The sequence below is a fragment of the Sabethes cyaneus genome, chromosome 1 (genome assembly GCF_943734655.1).
Source record: "Sabethes cyaneus chromosome 1, idSabCyanKW18_F2, whole genome shotgun sequence".
Lineage (NCBI taxonomy): Eukaryota > Metazoa > Arthropoda > Insecta > Diptera > Culicidae > Sabethes > Sabethes cyaneus.
In genome coordinates this window covers 2,899,205-2,922,185 of record NC_071353.1, presented here as the reverse complement: position 1 = coordinate 2,922,185, position 22,981 = coordinate 2,899,205, and the positions used below count along the sequence as shown (strand labels likewise).

Below are 22,981 nucleotides of genomic sequence, written 5' to 3'. Positions count from 1 at the left end.
CCTAGCGCAAAGTTTTTTTGTTTCTTCTTTTCTATTCTGGATAAAATTTGTAACCGAAATTACATTTTTTCTCCCAATTGAAGCAAATTCACTAATCAAGGTTAGCACAAACCACTAATCGCTGAGGAACAATGTACCTCCACCGAATGCATAGAAGAAGCGGTCGCATGGTTATTTTGCAATTTTCGCTATAAGGAAACAGAGCTCTTTACAAAACAAAGTTCTACACAAAATTTGTTAGAAATAACGTTTTATTTTTACAAGTCTAATTGGATTGAGAGAACTATTGATGACCAGCAGAAGCGTCAATAGGGTTTTCGCTGTTATTTGAATACAAAACGCTGCCGAGAATGGATTCGTTTTAATTTATGACAAATCATATAAGCTAGTTTGTTATGAAAATATTAAACCTGATATCAATTCTCCCTTCATTCTCCAACCGAAAAAGTATAGGCTCTTTAAAATCGATGGATTTCTTTACAGCCGCAGTGTTGCTCATATTTTTTGGATTCGATCGAAGTTTTAGTAAAATATTTTTTTTTTTTTTTTTGAAACGGTGGTTCTACAATTGATGAAGGGACGAGGTTTAATCCAATTTTATACCAAGCGCGGTGATCAAGTGACTGACTGTTTCAATCTGAAGAAATTAAAATCCTAAAACTAAGGTGCTAATCACGATTAGCACTATCCAATAATTGCTGATGAACAACGTACCTCCATCGGATGCAAAGAGGAAGCGGTCGCATGGTTATTTTTCATTTTTCACTATAAGGAAAAAGAGCTCTTTACATAACAAGTTCTACCCAAAATTTGTTATAAATAACGTTTTATTTTTACAAGTCTAATTGGATTGACAGAACTATTGATGACCAACAGAAGCGTCAATAGGGTTTTCGATGTTATTTGAACACAAAACGGTACCGAAAATGGATTCGTTTTAATTTATGACAAATCATATAAACCAGTTTGTTATGAAAATGTCAATAACTGTATTAATTTTTTCTCCCTCTACCGTTTGTCATCGGGCAACGCACCATCATTAAACCATCAACAACTTTCAAAGTGTTTTACTTTGTTTTTTTTTTCTCTCTCTCAAAAAATCAATGATTGCACTAATTTGATTGCACCATTTCTGTTAAACGTCTCGTTTGGAATAGAAAATTGCAAAATTTCGCTGGAAAAATTCAGGTCAAATAGGAGGCCTGTAATTTTTTTTAAAATACTTTTTCCAAACATGTATCATGAAATTTTAAGACTTAGTTACTTACTTACTAAAATTTTAAGACTATTTCGGTCAATTTTTTACGACAATTTGGGAAAATACCATGTCAATTGTTAAAATTTGTCGAAATTTTTTTATCGATATTGATTTTGTCCCAACTCATCAAAGTAGGCTTTTTTCGAGAATGAAAAATTGTACTCTCAAGTTTGAAGAATAACAGAAGCTATTTGCGGACTCCAGAAGTGACCTAGATAAACTTCTATACCATTTCTTTCAACTATGCTGTTCGTTATCGATTTATAAAATATGATCAATTTACAACTTTCAATTAATTTCAAACGTATTGAAAGGTTTTGAGACACCGGTTCCTTTTTAGAAAAAAAAGTCTTCGATAATGCAAAGGAGTCGCATGGTGTTTTGTAATTGATTACAAGCAAATGGATCTAGAAACATCGATCCATGAGGAAAAACCATAAATATCCGTTCTCTTATCAAAAATATTCGTTTTACTGCAAATGAGGACAAAGCACCGTGCATCTCCATTGCATCATCGAAACTTTATTTCTTTAGAAAGTTACAAAATTATGCATTTTTGAAATTTTGATATATTACGTGAAAAATTTTCAACTTTTTGAATCAAATATGAAAAGGAAAAGTAGCTTTGGTCCTCAAACTATATTCAAAACCTTTCATTTCATTAAAATCGGCTCATGGGTTTAAAAGTTAAAAATGCTTTAAACCAGATCTAAAGCTAAAAATTTGAAGGGTTATGTTATAGATACGGTTGTATGATTAACGAAAGACTACGTTTCCCAGGTTTTTACTAAAAAATCATGAAAAAAAAAATTTTCTCACGATTGTACAGCCAATACAGTGTGAAAAAATAACATGAAAAAGCAGAGGCATTTCGATTTTGGCATGGTTCGATTTTGGTATGCTTCGATTTTGGCCGATTTTGGCAGCCAAAATATTTATTTTTCGCAGCACAAAATATTTCACTTCCAAAAACATGCTTAAATATCAACCAGTTTTTCCATACATGTTCTAAATGACGAGAAAATGTTGTCCTCAGGATATGCAAATTATAGTTTTACCGTAAACGTACCTAATTCTGCGCACCCCACACATTTCAGTCAATACTCAATACTGCCAAATTCCTGCGAATTTTTATCTTAACTACAAGGTCGTCAGAGTCCATTGATGGCAGTCAGTATGGCACCGAATATCATCCTTTCCTTCCTTTCTTCGGTGTACCAACATGCATCCATAGACTCGGGAAACCATCACAAAAAAATAAAATTAGTTCAACTAACCTGCTAGCCGTAATAAGATCTTGCAACTAGAAGCACTACACATTGCAAATTACACTAAATACTGAGATTTCTGCCCAATTAAAATTCATCACTATATTTCCACTTTTTCGCCGTCGATTTTTCATTATTTTTTTTCGGCCGTTCCAGTCGGAAACTTTAATTTTCCACCCGAACAGTTAATTGGTAAAATATTATAATGATTTTGCCCAAACTATTCACTTGAATTGATATGAAAAACTTTCCTTCGTTTCGGTTGCAATTCCGAATCCGCGACCGTCGTTGTTGATACGTTACCAAGGAAACGGATGTTTATGCGGAGTGATGCCATATTTTATAAATTATTGGTCAATTTCATGCTCAACATAAGCATGAAATTGACCAATAATTTTCGCTACTAAATTAACGGTCGTCGAGTGTCGAAAATATACTTATAAAATTCACTGATAATAAAATTCGCCGTAAACAGCATTTTATGTACATAATAGATTTACTGTCGGATCTCGTTCAACAGCAAAAATAGATACGCGATTCTATGTTTCATAATTGTTCATAACAGATTATTACCTACTACTTGCAACTCTGTTCTCGTCGTGAATGTACTGAAATTAGTAAAAAATGCAACTGGACTCTGACGACCTTCACCTTAATTAAATATCTAGGAAAATATGTATACATAGAGCCATTTATTTGAAAATGCTATGATTTTTAAAGAAAACATAGGCGACAACCTCTTGACACTGCATCACGCTTTTAGAATTTATACAATAGAACTCCCATGGTTCTACGTCAAAAGTTGGGAATATATTTTGTGTTTTTGATCAACAAGTGAATTTCATTATTATGAAGCTTAATGCTAAAAAATTACAATAACAATGACACCACCCTTAAAAAGTATTACAAGACCCACTAACCCACAAAAATAGACTTTGCAATGATGATGAACTCAGCCGAAGGGAATATTAAAAAACTATCATAAAATGAACATATAAAGTTACCCCACTCAAGAAGACCCTAATCGAGTGGCCGCACACAATTCGCAATGATTAGCAATCAGTAAACTGTTTCAACAGTACCACGGGCGAAAAACACCATATACAAACGGAGCTAGCAATCAATAAAAGTAAAAACTTTTTGATTAAATTCAAACTTTCCAAGAGCTATCGAATTTCTATTGCCTCACGGCACACCGATGCTGAGGCTGAGAGCCTGACTACATATATATCTCAGCACGCCTCACGATCAGTGAAATCGGAATCGGATCGGTTTGATTCGGTCAGTCAAGCAGTCAGTCAGTCATTCAGTCAGGGAGGAGAAAACCATAATGCCATATTTCAACGCGGAAAAAGCCTGTTTTTCCACAGTCAAATAGAAGGGGGAGTCGCTTTTCGGAAGAAAAAAAACAAATCCAATGGTGCCTTATTAGAGGCGAGTGTCATGTCACGACAAGTAGCACGACAGTAATAGGAAGACTGATATAAATGAAATATACAAATGTAATCAACACGTTACATGTTGGTTGAGGGCCGTGTTGGGATGGGGGTATGTATAGGAAAGAGGCGAAGACACATAAACAGCGGTTCAACTGCAGTCTGTGTCTGTGGCATGCAATCTTTGCTGGTGTCTGACCATCGATCGGCCGGTTGGTTGGTAATTAGTAATGAGAGAGGTAGATTAATTAAGGAAAGTGGAAAAAATGTGGAACGATTTTGGAATAGTTTCTGTGGAGGAACGTTTGGTGTTGGAGAGGAAGTGGGAAAGCGTTAGCAAGAAACATACAAGCAACAGTGAGATCCAGAGAAAACTTTTCACGGTACAGAGAGATTGATGAATTTCAGAGCAGAACGCGTCAAGAGGAGACGCTGGCGCGTGCCGAGCCGTGATCGCCTGAAAAGTAGGGTAAGTTGGTTGGTGTTTCACTGTTTGTGGTTGAATTTTTGGCTTTTCCTTTTTCATCGTTTTTGCTATTTTCACCAGCGCCAGCGGTTGGAGTTTGCCCGGTATGGGCAAAATGTGCAATTACATTATTTTTTTACTTTCAGTCGTTCAGTCTTTGCTCTGGCCTCTCGATGGATGACCGAGCAAGCAAACTTGGAATTAAAATGTTTGCAGAGAAATTGGAAGTGCGGCTCACTTTGGGTGGCACCTCCTTCAACCGAGCGCTAGTAAACACTTTTCTTTTTTCATCACATTATAACATGGCAATTCGATTCGATTAGCTTGTTTGCACTGTCAAGCACTGAAAATCGAGCATTTAAAAATTTCTCTCCTAAAACGTTTGTGATTATGCAGCAGATTTGATTTTGTACTTTCAGTAAAAGCAAACTGGACTGAGAATACTTAATGCTGTAGCACTTGACGACAAGGAAGTCTCCCGAAATACGATGAACTGTCGGTCTTAATTGATTCAACACAACCAGCTCTGCGCTGACATTGGTCTGCATTGTTATGCAAATGTGCAATGCATGCGAGAGACTTTTTCGAAGCAACCTAAATGCCGTCTGAGGCGCAAATTAGTCGAATCGTGCGGTGACATCATCCGCGAGATTGATTGAACAAACATCAACAAACGGATTCGACATTCGTCGTTGGGTATCGTTTACTATACACATATATTCAATATTTTTCTAACACCAGCTGCGGTATCGAAGCGATATAATCGCGACGGTGAAATACGTCGGTGGAATTCACCAAGTTTGCCGTTTGTTTTCATTGCAACAATCGGGCGCATTGCACGATTGTCATGAAGTGGCATATCTTGTGGACGTTGTTCATGTAAGATTACGGTCTGATTGACGCAATGTCTGATTTCATGTTGGTCAGCTTACAGCATCATTCGTTTAGTTATCAGTTATGGCATGGAAAGTCAAAAATACAATTCTGCTCACCCGAAAAAAAAGGCCGGGCGACATGAAAATTGAATCATCACTGGAGTCAAATATTTCTACAAAAGTTGTAAACATTGATACTCAATGTGATTTACATATTTACAGTGACTATTGATAACGTTTCACATGACAAAGCAAAGCTAGGAATAAATTCAAGAAGTAAATCTTCTTTTTTATTACGCTTTATTTCCTAATAAACTTTTCCGATTCAGTTGCCAATAATTTCATAGTGAAATTATTAGTGAAAGGAGAAAGGAGATTCAAAAAACGCAGTATTAGGAGTTGCAGAATTCCCTCATACTGCATGTTTACTACAATCATTCGCTTTTATTGTAAATTCATTTTTGTTTTCTCAATCTTTATATATAAAAGTGAACGTAACGCCTTGACCGTTCCTCACCAAACTTGGCACACATGTTCCTTGACATAAGGGAGTCATTGAAATTGAAGAAAACTTTTTCACGATTGAATACTACTATTAATTTTATTCACGACAAATACGTATTTCACCTGCGACTTGCTGGCTTCATCAGTGTCTGTATTCGAGGGGGGAATCCCAAGTAACAATTCTAAGTTTTATTACGCTCGTATAGTGGTTTTCATGACCAATTTCATAAAACTTCGGTATTCTTCATAATAGCAGCAAAAAAAACTGTTTGGTCAGGGTGTTTCCGTTTTAATAGCTCTATAAGACTTGATTTCGACTTGAAGATTTCGTGCGGTTCGACAAGCAACTGCGATAAGATCAATTTTGATTGGTGCGTCATTTTGTATTGCTACGCCACACTTATGGTAAGTTTATAAGAGACCTGGTGCAGCCGGCAAGTTTCACACGTGGTAATAAAAGCAACCACAATAAATTTGCGTAATTAACATTTTTATTATGGTTTTCTAGTTAGCTATAAGTGTGTTTGGACTCGTATTTTCTTGGAATGCTACAATAAAACCACAGGTAATGACTAATACCGCAATAAAACCTTTATAAAACTCAAGTAAAACCAAGTGGCTTTAGATTACCATCACGTAAACATGGCTGAACGCAGAAACATTGTCGTTACTTGCAGTCCATCGCAGTTTAAGGCGGAACCGAAAGTGGCTAACGTTATTGTGTTAGTGCGACAAACACTGTACTGTACATCTCATGTGTTCGTTAAAAACCTAAACGTTTATTTGAATATTGCATTAGTATTGATAATATATGTCAAATAGCGGAGCTTGCAAACATAAACAGCTGATCCGCAGCCAACCGCACTGACTACAAACATCCCGAAAAAGGGTTTGTTTTCTTTATCAAGGCATTCCGATTCAATCAAAATTAACAGCAGCAACTGAATAATGCGTAGGATACATAGGATATTTAATTAATCCGCTTGCATCGGATTGCGTTTTTGATTCCTGCGTTTGCGTTTTGTTTGTTTACTTCACTCTAAACTCATCGATGCGGCGAAAGTTGAAAGCTCTTTAAAAGCTCATTGATGTGACGAAAGTTTGATACTGTGTTACTGCTTTTTCGGAAATCGCTAGTTCAACGAAATACGTGCGCAACCAAATATGTATGTACTAATTCTAAATTATACATTGGTCGCTTTTATGAACACGTAATGATCGAGATGATCAGTTAAATTTATTTTCCATTAGCAATTATGTTTTGCTGAGCGTTTATTGATACATAGTAGATCGATAAATTGAATTACAAGTTTTAGGAAATTATAACAGCGCTGGAAGCACTGATTACGTGGCGAAAGCGTGCTCTGCTAATACAGATGCATTTTTAAGGCGCAAAACAATACATGCTTCGAATGGTAGCCATTTACCCAGCCATCTTTGAGCCACTTTCGGTTTCCCCTTAAAGGCGCATCTCATCGAGAATATTGTAAGCGAGTGTGTTGAGCAGGTTTGGGTACGAATCTCTCTAGATGGATACTCACTCTACTTCTGTGTTATATTCATACCACCCGATCGAACACGTGATTTGACAATACTTGATGCGCACAACGATTCGCTGAAGGCGATACCCGCTCGGGCCCTTCTTGTCGATGAAATTGTTATAGTTGGTGATTACAATTTTCCCGGTTTGAAATGGTGCTCTGCTGAAAACGGCTTTTTGTATCCTGATTCTGAACATTCATCATTTCATGCTGGCACCAACAGCGTGATTGACTGCTACAGCTTTAATCTATTGCGTCAAATCAATCCAGTAGTGAACGAAAATAGTAGAATCCTGGTTCTCTGCTTTGTGAGCTGTTCTGATTATGCACCGAAAATTTGTGAATCGCCTTCCCCTCTTGTTAAGAGTGTAAGATGCCATCCTCCTCTGCATATTGCCCTCGACGTTAAACGTGCTACTCTCGGCTGGCAAGTTTCCGACATCGTCAGTTACAATTTTAAGAGAGCTGACTACTATAGTATTATCGACGTCCTGGTGAATATTAATTGGTCTGAAATTCTTGACAATGACGATGTCAACCATGCTGTAAATACTTTTACCAATAATTTGAATTACGCCATTAATCGCCATGTACCCAAAAGCATTACCACTCAGCATTCTAGACTGCCGTTGTGGCATACTGCGGAGTTAAGACATTTAAAAACAACTAAAAGGGCTGCACTGAGGAAATACACAAAGCATAGTTGTACACATACTGCGTCAACGTTACGTACTAATCAATAGAGTCTACAAGAGGACAGCTAGACACTGTCATACACATTACTTGCAGAACGTCCAACGCAGGCTTAAGTCAGGCCCAAAATCATTCTGGAAATACGTAAATGAGCAGAGGAAGGAAACTGCACTATGAAGCGCAGACGGGCTCGCGCCCACAGGAAGTTTGCCAGCTGTTCGCTAGAAAGTTCGCCCGCATTTTTTCAAGTGAGACGTTGTCAATGTCTGATATGTTGCTCGCGGTGCGTAACGTTCCTACTTCAAGTCAGTCGTTAGATTGTATCGATATCAATGAATACATGATACAATCAGCTATAAGCCAAATGAAAACATCGCGCGTCCGGATGGGATACCATCAGTCCTTCTGAAACATTGCTGCGCTGGCTTAGTATGTAGCTCCTTTGAATTATCTGTTTGGCATGTCGCATCCGGAGTTTTTCCAACTCTTTAGAAATCTTCCTTTATGTTTCCAGTTTACAAAAAAGGTGATAAAAGATACGCGACTGTATATCAAAAGAGTTCTCTGCCACTTCCGAAATTCCGCAGGGTAGCCATCTCGGACCCCTGATATTCCTACTTTATTTCAACGATGTGAACTATTCTCTTGAATGCCCGCGGTTATCTTTTGCCGATGACCTTAAAATATTCTCTGTAATTCGGACCACCCAGGATGCTCTCTCTCTTCAACGTCAACTAACCGTTTTTGCCGAGTGGTGCCAAATTAACCGTATGAGCTTAAATTAAGATTTATGAAAAAGGAGGTGGGCAAAAGGGTGCGCCGTTCTGTTACAAGGAATGAGGAAGGTTGAAATGGGTAAAGCGGTGCGGTTGTCTTGCATTTGAAACGATTGCAGTTGCATAAGTGGCTGGACGACAAAAGGCGATTTCTGGAAGGGGGAATAGGGTGGTCATTGACAAGTGGAGGTTCAGAAACGTAAAAAAGGCTTCGTATCACCTCATATGGATTACCGAAAAGAAGACGGAGCTACACGTGGCTGGGGGACAACAGCAGGGGGAACTGATAAAGGGTAGACACATACAAATGAAGGAAATGGGTTTTGTATCTTGCATTGCACAGTATTCCAGCGGCGAAAAGTAAGTGGAAAGATTTTTGTGATTCAAAATAGCTCCCTTCAATGTTCAGCAAATTTGTTCAACTCTATAAGGCAATTAATGTGAAATCAACGACTAAGTTCCAGTTCGGCTTGTAAACGCATTACACATAATAACTTTTTATAGAAAAGAGATAGAAGCATAATTTCTTCAACAAAGTTGTAGCTAAAGATTATATAAGTAACTTTTCCAAAGACATAGTAGGCGTATTTTTTATAGTTTCTATCTCACAGGGCGTTTTATATAAAGACATCTCAAAAATCACTTTTTCGCTAATTACTTCAAATTTTATTGATATGATTTAATTGCATCATAATGTTCTACAAAGTTGTTTCTCTTATCAAAAGACATATTTTTGTAGAACATTGTATGTTGAAAACTCATACGTATAACGAGTTCTCACGTTTTTCCTGTGTTTTTTAGTTTTTATCAGAATAGAATATCTCAAAAAGGGGCAAACGGAAAAAATCAAACTTGGCCGTTCCTGAAAGTTTGAAATTTGATTTCAAACATATGTGAAAATAAAAAAACTGGTTTTTCTCTAACTCGAGTGAAATTACTCGAGTTAGAGAAAAACCAGTTTTTTTATTTTCACATATGTTTGAAATCAAATTTCAAACTTTCAGGAATAATTATTTTAATTATTCCATGTTTGGCCATTTTCCACTATGCAGAATTTTCTAATATCTTCTTGAAGACGTTTAGAGCCAAGTCAATAGTACAAAAGAAAATTGTCGTACAATAGTCTTCGAATTTCAGATATAACATCAGTTTTCTATCTGCACCAGCTGTTTTGGCTAAATATCAATTTTCATTATTTTGCAACTGTGGTTAATCTCTACCATTAATAATGTCTTTTTGAGAAAATTTTCAATCAATAATGAAAACAAAACAAGTTTTTTTTTGTTATTCCGCACGTATTATTGCAAATCACTAATTTGAATCTCTCAAATAAATTAGTACCGTGACCGCACATAATTGCGATCAGCTCCTAAATCCGATCACTCAACCTAAATAGTCCATTTTTAAAAAATTGAGCCAAAATCTGTAGTAAATGAGCATGCTCAATTATTGTGCTATGCGATTATGTGTCAGTTGTTGAAAAATGACTGCCTTTGGGGCACTATGCACTTCAAAGAAATTAAATTCGACAGGCAGTAGCTAAACACGCCTTCAAAATGTATTTTCTCAGCCGAATTGCTAAGCGCACGATCAAATTTGCTAAGATCATAGCCAGTTTTTTATTTTCACATATGTTTGAAATCAACTTACAAGCTTTCAGAAACCCTTTTTGAGATATTCTATTCTGAAAAAGACTAAAAAACACAGGAAAAACGTTAGAACTCGTTATATGTATGAGTTTTCAACATACAATATTCTACAAAAATATGTCTTTTGATAAGAGACACAACTTTGTAAAACATTATTGCATTATTGCAACCATTAAATTTGAAGTAATTAGCGAAAAAGTGATTTTTGAGAGGTCTTTATATAAAACGCCTTGTGAGATAGAAACTATAAAAAATACGCCTACTATGTCTTTGGCAAAGTTACTTATATAATCTATAACTTTGTCGAAGAAATTATCCTTCTATCTCTTTCCTACAAAAAGTTAATTGTCTTTAAGAGTTGAAGAAATTTGCTGAACATTCCAGGGAGCTGTTATGAATCGCTTAGCCGCAGAAGTAAATTTCCACTTAGTTTTCGTTTCTGGACCACTGTGTATTGTGAGAATTTTTGTAACTATACCAGATGTACAAGTGAGACAAAGGGACCCCGAGTAAGGTCAGGTAATCAGCTTATGTACATTTTCGTCAAGATCTTAGCATTAGATTGCATTCATTCACGCACGCACGAAAATCTATTCGCAACAAAATACAACAATCAAAACACTCAGATAAATGTGGTGGGAAAGTGGCATTGATGATATTAAATTATTTAGAAATTTTTCGGGAGAGATTTTCGAATCTCTTCAGAATCCGCAATCAGCAGATTAATCTTCGATGAAGTAGTAAGGTATGTGGGCGAACTTTCTGAAGTAACAGGAAATGTGAACCGAACTTTTTCGTTTTTGAAGGTTTATCATTCTAATAATGGGTTTCAACAAACCGACAATTATTCAAAAGTAATGGCGGTTGACTGTGACAAGTGTTGCGAAGCCAGCACTTTTGTGGGCTAATTTTCTTACACACGCGTACTCGTTCTAATGAACACACCGGCATAAGCATTCCTTTCGGACTCTCGCTCTTGTTTATTCATGCACTGCAGCAACTTTTGCGAGTGTGTATTTAGCTAACAGCCACGGCCGTCGCTCTCGCACGTCATTGCAGCCTGAGCAACTGATACCGATCATTCGCGAGGGCTCGCATTCCCACCCGGGTGTAGAATCGAAGGCGTAAGATGAAGAAGAAAACAAAAAGTAATGCAAAATCTTTATCCCAGTGTGCCGCTAGCCCTCACGGGCAGCTGGCTACTCACGAGTTGTTTGCCTCGTGAGTGGTTATGCAGAAAGACGCTACGAAACTGTGCGTTTTCGAGTGTATAGGTAGTAAAATATCTGCACACAACGATTCCGGCGGTTTCTCGTTTATTCTGGGGGCGCCATTTTGAGAATTTGCGTGGAGCGACAAATTGGCTAGCGCCGGCCCTGCACTCAGCCATAGAGCGTTCCTAACTCGATGCGAAATTCAGAGTATTAGTTATTTGCTTAATAATCTCATATTTATGCTTTAATTATTCAGTTGAAGATTAAAGAAAAATTCACATCAATAAATGAAAAGAAACCGCTCTGTAGCTGTTCTGAATACTTCTGACTGACTGCTCATGGCAAGTCAACCGTAAACTAAGCTAGAAGAAGCTGTGTTTTAAATTGAATCCTAACCGTTCGAATACGTTTAGTTCTTCTATCAGAATGATGCAGGTAACATTCGACTTGACTGGAGCCCCCGCCGGGAAAGATTTATTGAAAACTAGGTTCCGTTTTATGTTACATGATTGAATTGATCCTGAATGTGTGGCGAAAGAAAACTGATAATTGTTTGGTTGCGTTTATAAATGACAAGTTTCTACTTTAATTTATTTCACTGAGACAAATTGTTTTTTTTTCTGATATAAACTACGTTATAATTTACCTTACATTTAATTTGATTTCATTACAATATTTTCCTAGAAGATTTTCCAAATACGAATGATAATATTCGTAACCACCCTATGGTACATGTTATGCTTCAATCAACTGCACTCGTCTTATTACATACCACAACGGGGGCACCAGTGCACAGTGGTCCAGAAACGAAAGTTAAGTGGAAACTTACTTTTGCGGTTAAGCGATATATAATAGCTCCCTACAATGTTCAGCAAAGTTGTTCAACTCTATAAGACAATTAATGCGAAATCAACGACTAAGTTCCAGTTTGGCTTGTAAACACATAATCCATAATAACTTTTTATAAGAAAGAGATAGAAGGATAATTTCTTCGACAAAGTTGTAGCTAAAGATTATATAAATAACTTTGCCAAAGACATAGTAGGCGTATTTTTAGGCGTTTCTAACTTACAGGGTGTTTTACAACAAGACCTCTCAAAAATCACTTTTTCGCTGATTTCTTCAAACGCAGTGGTTTTATTGCATCATAATGTTTTACAAAATTGGTTATCTTATCAAAAGACATATTTTTGTGGAACATTGTATGTTGAAAACTCATACGTATAACGAGTTCTAAGGTTTTTCCTGTATTTTTTTAGTCTTTTTTGGAATAGAATATCTCAAAAAGGGGCAAACGAAAAAAATCTAACTTGGCCGTTTCTGAAAGCTTGAAGTTTCATCTCAAGCATATGTGAAAATAAAAAACTGGTTTTTTCTCTAACTCGAGTAATTTCAGTTTAATTATTTCATGTTTGACCATTTTCTACTATGCAGTATTTTCCAATATCTTCTTGAAGACGATTAAAGTCAACATGTCAATAGTAAAAAAGAAATTTGTCGTACCTTGACACAGTTTCTTCTGATTGTCACGTAAAATAGTCTTCGAACTCCAGATATGACACCAGTTTTCTATCAGCACCAGCTGTTTTTGATAAATATCTATCTTTCAATTTTCATTACTTTTGCAAATATGCTCAATCTACCATCAATAATGTTTTAAAAATAATTTTCAATAAAAAGCAAAAACATATTGGTTATTTCATACGTAATATTGTTAACTGTTATTCTAGTTTTATGTCATTTTTTAATCGCAGGTAAGTATATCAAAACAGGCAAAGAGGTAAAAGAGAAAAAAAACTTATAGATCCTTTTCGAACTTCAACCACTTTATATCAGCATATCGTTGATTTGGAAAACAAAAAGGGTAGTCATTTATTTGAGAGATTCAATAAATGTTTTGTTTTGGAAATATTATATTATTGTTAGCAATATAATAATTTATTATATTAATAATTGGTTTGCGCTTGGTGGAAGCTCCAGAGTATGTGTACAATACGAACGATTTTGTATTGCAATGACTGGATCGGACGACAGCAGGAGGCGTTTGAACACATCCTCTAAATTGGCAATCAGGTTAAATTTTCTGGCGTGAAATTCCCTGAACTTACAAATACATTTATCTCGCGTTTCCTATACCTCTTCGCTTAATAACCCTATGGGTTGTAGACTAATCTCAAGATTTTAGTCTTGACCTTGGAATGAGGTCATACATATATTTAATATTTTTTTGAAACGATGGTTCTACAATTGATGAAGGGACGGTAGGGGAAAGAAATGAAAAATTTTTTGGTGAAGGAGGGAAGAGCGGAAAGGAAGGGGGGGGGGGTATTGGTAGCTATGCTTGACAAGTAGTCATTTTGACTCCTACCTTCCAGCATTGGACAAAAGGTAGGAGTCAAAATGACTACTTGTCAAGCATAGCTACCAATACCCCCCCCCCCTTCCTTTCCGCTCTTCCCTCCTTCACCAAAAAATTTTTCATTTCTTTCCCCTACCGTCCCTTCATCAATTGTAGAACCATCGTTCCTATGGGTTGTGCCGTGGCCTCAATAATATCTGCGCCATGTACTAGCATTTTATTAACGGTTGACGATATAGCTAATATGGAATTGAATGGGAAATAATCTCCTAAACTAAAATTGTAAGACTGATATTGATCAAAAACAGCTGGTGCTGAGCTCCATTTGCAGAGAGGACAATACAACAGTGATTATTTGAAATCCAGGATAACTGCTAATTAGAGTACAGTAGTTCTGTGGAGACCAATGCCCTTCACTCTAAACCACCGTCGAACTAACTACGCGCGCAATGAACTAGCTCTGCCGCTGTATGCAGCTAATGAACAATTTTAGAAATATACTAAACTTAAACATGTCGACTGATACTATTAAGAAAAAACTTTCTGACTATTTCTGAGAGGTCAATTACATGTACACTAATACCACTGGATTTTATATTATTTTGTATTTGGTATTATAATTTATATTTATATGTATGGATTGGATGGCGGGCGAAGTCCATATATCTTGCCAATAAACAATTGTAAAAACTACCGTTATAAAAACTTATTTGGTGAATATTTCAGCAGTGGTTCGAAAACTAGCACAAGGTCGAAAAACTAGATCTCTTAACTTGTCCGGAGTTCGAAGACTATTTTACGTGACAATCAGAAGAAATTGTGTCATGGTACGACAAATTTCTGTTTTACTATTGACATGTTGACTTTAATCGTCTTCAAGAAGATATTGGAAAATACTGCATAATAGAAAATGGTCAAACATGAAATAATTAAACTGAAATTACTCGAGTTAGAGAAAAAACCAGTTTTTTATTTTCACATATGTTTGAGATAAAACTCCAAGCTTTCAGAAACGGCCAAGTTTGATTTTTTTCGTTTGCCCCTTTTTGAGATATTCTATTCCAAAAAAGACTAAAAAAACACAGGAAAAACGTTAGAACTCGTTATATGTATGAGTTTTCAACATACAATGTTCTACAAAAATATGTCTTTTGATAAGATAACCAACTTTGTAAGACATTATGATGCAATAAAACCATTGCATTTGAAGAAATCAGCGAAAAAGTGATTTTTGAGAGGTCTTTTTATAAAACACCCTGCAAGTTAGAAACGCCTAAAAATATGCCTACTATGTCTTTGGCAAAGTTACTCATATAATCTTTAGCTACAACTTTGTCGAAGAAATTATCCTTCTATCTCTTTCTTATAAAAAGTTATTATGTGTTATGTGTTTACAAGCCAAACTGGAACTTAGTCGTTGATTTCGCATTAATTGTCTTTTAGAGTTGAACAACTTTGCTGAACATTGTGGGGAGCTATTTTGAACCACAAAAAACTTTCCACTTAATTTTCGCTGCTGGACCACTGTGCAGTGTCATTTCCTAACAACAAGAAAAGAAGTTTTGTTTTACGCCACCGTGGCGTGCGTGAGGAAGTGTAAAGATAAATTAAACATAAACGAATAGATACGGCGTACTTGCTAGTGTAAACAATCGGAATAAGTTTTGTTTTGCTGCTCGTCTGCTGCCGCGGAAAAATTACTTTGACTGGCATTGTTTATATTTGCTTCGATACTGGATATTTATTTATTCAACAAAAAGCACCAAATACAGCCGCAAAAGTTATTTGACCTCACGCCTTTTATCTAGTATTTTATTGACATTCAAATTATATTTCCAAATTGTAATTTAACCTTCCAAATTAAGCGTTTGATTACTGTGCCTGTTTTCCTTTTGGTGTTCAAACCAAAAGGCCTTATGATTTTGCTTCATTCACTGAGGCAAACTCTCTGCAAAATTAATGAAAAATCATTCAGCTCAAGGTTACTAAATACCTACAGTCGGGAAGCCAGAAACCGCACGCGAGCGCTAGGCATTTGCATCATCGTTTGGGCCTCTCGAAAAAAAGTTGAAAACGTCGCGGGCGTCAAAAGTCAATAGCACCATCGTCATCATCCATCGGGCAGTCGAGTCCGTTATGGATTATTTTGCGAAAGCTCGACAAATCGAGCGATTTGAATGCGCGAAACATTCGTGCAATCATCGCGAGGCGGCCCCGGGTACGTACGATTTTCAACACTTTTTCCCCTTAAAATACCGTGTGATCGATTGCATTCGTTTCTGACTGACTGGTGTACGAATAATTTGAAGTCGAATTTAGAACGAGAAACTGATAAATAAACCGGCAACAGTAATAAATAATAGCGAATGCCGTTTCCAGTGCGACAGCCGTGGTTGCTAGCGTGAGAATCGTACATTTAAATAAAATAAATTTCTGTCTGAAGCAAATGATCGATCCCTGGAATTTTCTCGTTATTGCACGGACGCGAGTTGCTTGAGTGATGGCCTAAATTTGAATGATCAAATAGTTCAACCGGTTCGGGCTGAGGCGCTCTGCCAAGCTAAACCAGATGCGCTTATAACACTTCAAGAAATTTTGATTCAAACTTCGAACACTTTTGAATGTCGAATGTTTGTTAATCCTTGAGTGAAATTACACAGGAATAGGAATTTTTTTAAATAAAAGATTATTTTCGCTGTTTGCTGTTAAACCACACGAAATCGCAAAACAAAAATATCCTCAAACATTTTACTTTCAGCAAAGTTGCAACACAGCCAAAGTGTTCGCAGTTTGAATCAGAACGGTAAACAAAGCTGTAACAATTAGCCCGCACAGCACAGAGAATTGGCACAAACCTCGCGGCTTCCATGGTTCAAAAACGCGTAGGTTGAAAGGTGGATGTAGATTATACCTCATTTAGTTCGGTTCAAAAGTCACACTAAACGACGTCATTGTGTGATGATGGATCATGCAGTACAGAGAAAGAAAAAAAATACACACCGTTTGATTAGAAGGTAGCCTGTAGCTCGAGGACACGGCTGCTGTTGAAGTGGCGAGAAGAAGGGACAGATAGCTTTTTCAGTCGAGTGGAATGTGTGGCGTCATCAGCTAAGCTGAAGTGGAGCCCTTTCTAGCGTTTTTCGCTGAATTTCTTTTCAACTCGCTACATTTTTCCTTCTGCTTCACTTCAGCATAAACCCGCTGGCCCAGTTGGTAATGTTTTACCCCTTGCATCGGTGTACTGCTCTCGTTATAAGCACAGTCAATTGAACGCACACAAACGAAACTCATTAGCAGGGAGAACCCGCATAGAATGAATCGAGTTTACATACCTACAAATATTCTCAAGAATCGGTTTCAGTAGTAAAGTCGTGTTAGTCTATAACTCTTTTTTTTCCTCGACGTCGACAGTGACGCTTGTTTGATTTGAATCTTGCTTATTTATGTTTCGGTAGTGGCCACCGCGGTAGTCACCTTGTGAAAAGTAACACGTGCCTACCCACTGTACTGCCGGTGGAAGCATAACTGTCCAATGTAACAGTTTACCAGTTTTGAAATTGAAATATTAAACTAAGCAATGGTGTTTATACTCGAAAACGGTTTGAAGACAATTTGTTTCTTTAAAAAGTGCAAGGGTCCATCCCAAATAGCACACTTTACGTCCATTTAGTTGAAGCAACCGGATTGCGACTGAAATTAGTTTTATTTCGGTTACCACAGTAACTTTGTAACAACCGTGCTAGTAGGGATGCCTAGTGGCACGGGCGCAGGCTTGACGTAGGACTATAAATGTAGCGCAATTCGTCTCCCAATGCTAAAGCCGGTGATTTTTTAATGAATTGCATATATAGATGCTCAAGTTGCGCATTACAGAATTGTGTTCTTACATGTGAGAAATTCATAATTTCAACTCTTCAGCTAATTTATATGGTGGACCTGAAAAAGTCCGTTTGTTAATCTCGAATTCTCAAATTTTTGACTCGTTCTGTCCATTGTCAACTTTCGTCTTTCATATGGGCTACTGGTGTGAGGATTAATGGTGGGAATACTGTTTACCGGACAAACGCTACTGGTAGGATCTGTAACCAGCATAGACCTTTATGTTTATGTTGTTTTGATTTCGTACCTCGAGTCGAAGGCCCTTCCCCTGCATCCCAAACATTGTCTGGTGACGCTTTGGACGCCTTTAATTTTGCTTGGCAACGGTCTATGGTTGTTTCTTCAGATGACTTCCTCCCAGTAGTTCCTTCTTATGCTTTCGGTAATTGCGCATGTTTTGGGCAACGACGAATCGAGATATTAAACTTTGTTTTATTTTATTTTTCACACCTTTTTAGAATGAACAGAATTCACAAATTAGAAACCACAGCAAAACTTGACGAAAATTGTAGAAAACTTCCGCTCAGTTACAATGGTATTATTACCATTACAACTCTGTTAGAGAATCTTTATGATTACCAATACGTTTTAGTACGGCAGACAGAAGTCGAAGTTAAATTACTTTCGAAGTTTATTCTATTGAAAAGTTAGCCATGAGGTGTAACACACTTAGTAGCAATTGCATTTGGACGTGGGTTCACTGCCACAAATTTAACGTTTTAAAGATCTAATCAGAGGAAAGTTCTTCATGATTTAACCAACCAGCTACATTTGGAAATTTCGTTACGATTAGTAAAGAAAATATTTATCTCTTCATAAATGAATTCATTCGTCCTAAAAAGGACGGTTTGTGGTACTTGATAAGTCTGGGCCTTTATTTCGATCTTTTTTGGCAGCAGAACAGCGTGAATGTTTGGAAGAACACCTCCCAGGACAATGGTGACACCGGACAGAGCATTTCCCACCAATTCAAGCCCCTCCGCTTCCGCAACCAAAATTTGGTTTTTCTATCTTATTTAATACTAGCTGACCCGACAAACTTCGTATTGCCACAAATTAACCTGTGTTGTACATAAATCATGAATCTCGGATGATCTTTGTCACTATCTCGAGTTTTGCAAGCCCCCCAGTGGGCGGCGCTTCCGACGGCGGGTCACCGGCAACACTCGCGACCGGCTCGTCCTGAATGATCTAGTGTTACTATAGATAGTTTTTGTGGTCTTGTTATTGATTAATGTTTTATGGAAGAGTCTCAAATTTCTCGAGTTGGATTAGTTTTTGAGTTTCGCAAAAATTTCTGTTTTATTTGTATGAGAGTCCATATCCCCCTACCACAGGGGTGAGAGGTCTCTAACTATCATAAAATAAATTCAAGACTCAAAAATCTCCTACATGCTAAATTTGGTTCCATTTGCTTGATTAGTACTCTAATTATAAGGAAATTTGTATTTCATTTGTATGGGAGCCCACCCTCTTAAAAGGGAAAGGGGTTCTAATACACCACAGAAAAAAAATTCTGCCATCTAAAACTCTCACATGCCAAATTTGGTTCCATTTGCTTGATTAGTTCTAAAGTTATGAGCAAATTTGTATTTCGTTTGAATGGGAGCCCCCCCCCCCCTTCCTAAAAAGGTAAGAAGTCCTAATTCATAATGGGAAAAATGGTTGCCTCCAAAAACACCCACATGCCAAATATGGTTCCATTTGCTTGATTAGTTCTCGAATTATGAGGAAATTTGTATTTCATTTGTGTAGAAGCCCCCCCTCTTGAAGTGTGGAAGGATCCTAATTCACCGTAGAAAATATTTTTGCCTCCAAAAACCTCCACATGCCGAATTTGGTTCTATTTGCTGGATTAGCTCTCGAGTTATAAGGAAATTTGTATTTCGTTTGTATAGGAGCCCCCCCCCCCCCACTTAAAGTGGGGAGGGGTCCCAATTCATCATAGAAAAAAATTTTGTCTCCAAAAACACACATGCCAAATTTGGTTCCATTTGCTTGATTAGTTCTCGAGTTATGAGGAAATTGGTATTTCATTTGTACAGGAGCTCCCCCTCTTAAAGTGAGGAGGGATCCTAATTCAACATAGAAAATTTTCTTGCCCTCGAAAACTTTCACATGCCAAATTTGGTTCCATTTGCTTGATTAGTTCTCGAGTTATGAGGAAATTTGTATGGAAACCCCCCCTCTTAAAGGGGAGAGGAGTTATAATTCCCCTTATAAAGAGGGGAGGGGTCTCAAATTACCCTAGAATAAATTCTTGTCACCGAAAACACCCACATGCCAAATTTGGTTCTATTTGCTTGATTAGTTCTCGAGTTATGCAGAAATTTGTGTTTCATTTGTATGGGAGCCCCCCCTCTTAGTGGGGGGAGGGGTCTCTAACCATCACTAAAACCTTTCCTGGCCCCAAAAACCTCTACATGCAAATTTTCACGCCGATTGGTTCAGTAGTTTTTGATTCTATAAGGAACACAGGACAGACAGACAGACAGACAGACAGACAGACAGAAATCCTTCTTTATAGGTATAGATTCTATTATAGCAACTTAATAGATCGATGTTTCGACTCCAACACGTTCGGCGTAATTTCCATTCCGCTCCAAACAGTAATCGACTGCTTATAGTTTTACCACCTTTGCCGCGTCCGGACAGGAAGATAAAATCGTAGCTCTTATTATTATTTGTAACCCAAACAATGCGAAAATGATGCCGTTTGCCGGCTTACCCCTGGTTATATACCAAAGCAAACGGCAGCAATTTGTAACAAAGGCCGTTCGGCGTAGGAAAGGGAATAACAGACACGAAAAAAAGGTGGAACTACGAAACCGTACATCCGTACAACCGTAGTCCTACGTCAAAACGGATGCATATTTCTCTCACTGCATGCTTATATCATTTATTGTAAAAAGTTTTCAAATTGTATAAAACATTGGTATAAGTTATGTCAAAAAGGAGCGAATAATAACAGCAAAATCAAGCAATTTTAGCATAACCAGTTTTTCAACATTGAAGGCGATTTAGTCTTTTTCGTTTTTTGTAACATGGGACAAATATGCGGGCAGTGGCAGGTGTACGCGTACATTTACCTATATTTAGTTGAAAAAATAATAATAACGGCTCTCGACGAGCTGACCACTATCGCTCGTTTCTTCTTGGTTGTTGTTAGCGGTTTAAAAATATACAGTATTGTTAGATTCAACAACGTACGCTACACACATCATTGTGTCATAGTTTGAATAGAGCTCGTTACTCCTTTTCGCGCAGCAAAACCATAATGAAAGGCCCGAACAAAAATTGTTTAAGCTTAGAAAGCGTTTAGAAATTCTCCGTTCGCGATTTTTGACACATGCCCGGGGAAGAGAAAGGCGAAACGATGCGGTGCGGGGATGAAATAAAACAAAAGGAAAAGTTTGGCATAAGTTTTATTACTGCTGAATGTTTATGCATGAATGACCCGAATCATACAACGAACATTTGTTTAACGGTAGCCACATTCCAGTTCAGTTCTTACACTAACGACGGGTTTCAAGACCACGCTATGTCCAAGCAGAGTTATGTAAGTTTTCCTTTTACTTTCGGCTGCTAAAGCACTACTTAAATCCGAGTTTCTATCGTCTTTCCCCCCTTATATTGACGCTGCCAATGATCGAGAGAAACTACACATCGCCAAGGTTTTCCTAGAGACGAGCTGCGATAGATTCCCCGCAGGTTTCGCAAAAAAATCATTGTTCACATCGATTCATCAACAAAGACGCCTCTTTTTCCTTAACGAAGTTCGATTCAATGTCAATTCGAGCTCGGCAGATCAGAGCGTTCGAACCAGCTTCCACGTGTAAGTTCAAATTAACCAAAGTCCGAGTCAGAATTCGATATATACGGTGAAGCAATGTGACTTGTGGGTAGGCATCTCACCAACTCGCAATTAGATTCAATTGACCTACGGAGTCATCAATTGAATTTGCGTCCATCCAACCGGCCGGTGAATGAGCACCATGGCCGCGCAATACTGTAGAATCGACGTCAACCGGGAGGGCAACGGCAATCGACCGAACCCCGGCGAGGGGCACCATAGCACTCGGTGTGTGTGCCAACAACGCCAACGGCCGACCGCAGCCACTTCGCCTACTCGCATGTGGTGGCCGGGCTCGAAACCAGACGCGGCACTCCGGTATCGCTACATCTCTCGGCACACGTGTCAAGTGTGACAGCTTTACGCCTTTGTAAAAGTTTGAAGTCGGATATCTGATAGCGCCCCCGGGCACCCGGGTGCGATTGGAACCGTTCGGCACAACGGCCGTATGATGAGGTACATTAATCTTGATGACGTGGAAATTTTTGATTGAAAAAAGTAGGAAATTTCGTTCTACAATATTTATTGTGATAAAAAATATAATATTCTAAACCTATTTGTTTATACACTCAGAACATTTTTTCGTATATTTTTAGAAAATATATTCGTAAAACGATATTCCTAGCTGATCTGCCACAAATTTAATTATTACTAATGGTTCGTATTTGCAACGAGCATCTTTTGCCCCTAGAACGCATTTTATGCACGGTTATTTGCTGGTATGGTTACCGACGAGATCGGACTGCGAAGATTGTAAGCGAACATATATATCCTTCTGTAACTGTGACCTGCATTTGGCATGCAGTCATCGTGATTCTGTGTAAACCACAGTCGTTGGTTGTTCCTACGGTAGAATGATTAATGAACTCAACGTCGACTCCCGGTCATGTCACCTTTTTGCCTTTCTACTACATAAATACATACACTAATGTTCCGATTTTGTCAGGTCCCGATTTTGTCTACCCCTAATTTTATCAGCCTATAAATTTTGTTCAACTTTTGTACTTTTAAACATGATTTATAAAACTTTTCAGTTTGCATGGAACTATTCTGATTCCCTGGGGAGAGTTTCTGAATAAAATGATGCCTTTTTACGCGTAATTCTGGAACAAAATAAGGGTATTTTTAAATTAAAAATTCTACAACTCCTAAACAAGTAAAGATAGAGGTATACTATATTCAGTAATGTTGTAAACTTTGTAAAGCATGA

The 22,981-nt window shown here is 37.6% G+C and overlaps 1 protein-coding gene across 3 annotated transcripts in view; it reads left to right on the top strand.

Annotated features, from left to right (window-relative positions):
- Positions 1-22,981, top strand: part of LOC128732704 (uncharacterized) — an 85,806-nt gene that overhangs the window by 40,064 nt on the left and 22,761 nt on the right. The window lies entirely within an intron of this gene.